We start from the raw sequence: 2,827 nt of genomic DNA, 5'->3' as shown, positions 1-2,827 counted from the left end.
ATGTAAAAGGTATCTTTTAGGTGATTATTTTAATACCATGTGAGGTTTGTTATCAAGAAGTTTGCCTAGTAACAGTTACAAAGTTCAGTTAGAAGCTCATTCATGATGACTGCTCAGAGTTCATTGTCAGCTCACCTAAGAACACTCCTGAATCAAGAGGTTTTGAATACTCTTAGGGATCAAAGGAGGCTCATAGGATTGATTTCACTGGCCCTTTGCTTCATTTAGATCTTATAGAGTTGCCTTCTCTGAACAGTGATATTCTCTTAGGAAGCGGAGCTCAGGATTTGGAAAGACCTTACTGCTACTTGTCTGTGGGATGTTGGATGTCACATAGCTCAGCAGGATTATGGGAGGTTCAGTTATTAATAAAAGGGCTACAAGAGGCCTTCACTTGAGACACAGAAGGGTTTATTCCACAAACCCCAGCCATCCAGTAGACTTATAATTCCACACAAAATGGACACAGCAGATGTTCCTGGGACTGGCTGCTGAAGGTGTTGAGTGGCAAATGAACAAACAAACTGCAGGGAGGGGGGTGGAGTGGCCACCCCCGTCCTGTCTCTCAGGGCTTAGAGGGATAATTTTTTTCCTTCCTCCATTTGAAAATATAAACACTTTATAAACAGTTGTCACTTTTTGACTTTTAAAGATTCACAGTCTTTTCCTTTTGTTTACTTTGATGACCCTTGAAATAAGCTGCAACCGAAAGAGTAAAAGAAAAAAAATTCATCCTCATTTTTCAAAAAGAGGAGTCTGTTCATTACCACGGTACACAGGAAACCCTCAGACTCCATGGCTGCCACAGTCCAGGCCCTGGTTTTTAAATGTTTTTGCCCCAAACCCTTTCTCTGGACAGCTCGGATAATGTGAGTTACCAGCCTGAAGACCAGATGCTGAATGCTCATCTAATTTCCATAATTAAAACTCTTTACAAGACAAATTTTAGAGCTGCCTTAAATTCTGGAAAGTGCAAATTAATTTAATAGATTTACATGTCCTTGGACCTTGTTCGCTGAAAATCTCACTGCCACTTTTGAGAATGCTGCTGCATGTTCACACCAGGGGCAGCCTTCTCTCCCCTCAATGGTCTTCTCCTCTGATCTGCCCTTCCAGGGCCACAGGGCTGCAACTTAGATGTCAGAGGAGGACACCAGGGAGATGCCTTGGCGATATCATGAGATCTTCGTTGTACTGATGCTTTGAAAATTCCATCTTTTGGTGAAAATACCACATAGACACCTGTCCCAATAATTAGTATGTGGATTTTCATTCTAACAATGGAGTTAAGAAATATATGAATGTTTCTGGTTCCAAAAGTAATATACTCTTCCTTTTTGATGATAGGACCACATTGTATCTTGATTGTGGTAGAACTTACACAAATCCATACACTGTATAAAATTATCCCCTGCCACAATGCGTGTAAAAAAATGGTGAAAACTGAATAAGATACATAGCCTAGTTGACAGTAATGTTTCTGTTCATTTTCTAATTTTGATATAAACTAATATAAGGTACCACTGTTGGAATAAGCTGAAGGAAATGTACACAGATTACTGTTTTTACAAATAAAATGAGTATAATTCTTTCAAAGGAAAAGATTTTAAAGTAATGTATTTTCTTACTGTAAAAGCTTTCTAAATTACAAAAATATGAAACATTGAATATAAGAATCCCACCCCCCACTATTAATAAAAATGAGATCACAGTGCCTTACAGCCTGTCTTTTCACTTAAAAGTGTGATTTGGAGCTGATATGGTGTAACATGCCTGTAATCCCAGCAATTGAGGAGGGTAAAGGCAGGAGGATTGAAAGTTTGAGGCCAATTTCAGCAACTTAGCAAGATGCTCAGAAACTTAGCAAGATCCTATCTCAAAATAAAAGAATTAAAAAGGGCTGGAGATGCAGCTTAGTAGTAAAACAACCCTGGGTTCAATCCCCAGCACATTTCCTCCTCCACAACCCAAAAAAAGAAAAGTATGATTTGGGGATATTTCCAGTTCTGTCCATATATATCTCCAACACTTCTTTTGAATGGCTATATAGTTTGGCTCCACTTGTAGGAATATCCCATGATTGTTTTCATCTGGTTTTGTATTGGTCATTTCTAAACTTTCCTGGTACAACCAGTGTTGCTGAAGGTTATCCTTGAGCATCTGTATCTTAGTCCGCCCATGGAAGGATGTCTGCAAATAAACTCCTAGAAGTAGATTTTGCAAGATTGAAGAAAGTATGTGTTTTCCATTCTGATGGCAACTGCTAGACCTCTAGATTGCTGCTTTGCCCCAGTAACATGGGGGACACATTGTGTATGCAACAACATGGCTCTGCTGGTTACCCTCCAAAGAGGTAGTGCCTATTTATATTCCCACCAATGATGAATGAGTATTTATTTTCTTATCCAGATATTAATTGGATCTTACCCATTCAATAAAAAAAGATTCTGTGCCAAATTTATGAGTTGAAAAAAAAACATTGTTGTACTTCTTTAAACAATAATGAAACATTTTCTCATGTTTATTGGCTATTTATATTTCATCTGTGAATTGTTTGTTTATTTTATTTGCTAAATACTTGCAGTTCCCAAAGTGTATGCCAAATTTTAAATTTGGGGGAGAAGCACAGTGACACTTGCCATCTGTCAGATGATATGTGAATGACTGACTTGAAGTAATTTAGAGTTAACAACTCTAAATTATACTACATTCCTTTTGATAGTAGTAAAACTGAGTATTTGATAGTTACTGTGATAAAAAGCAAGAGCCATGAGAAATCAACATGGAACAGAAATTAAAGTGGTACAGTCTAATGATTCTAAGGCTT

This window comes from Ictidomys tridecemlineatus, unplaced genomic scaffold, assembly GCF_052094955.1.
Source record: "Ictidomys tridecemlineatus isolate mIctTri1 unplaced genomic scaffold, mIctTri1.hap1 Scaffold_145, whole genome shotgun sequence".
In the NCBI taxonomy this organism is placed as follows: Eukaryota; Metazoa; Chordata; class Mammalia; order Rodentia; family Sciuridae; genus Ictidomys; species Ictidomys tridecemlineatus.
The sequence above is the reverse complement of the archived record's forward strand: the minus strand, read 5'-3'. Positions refer to the sequence as shown.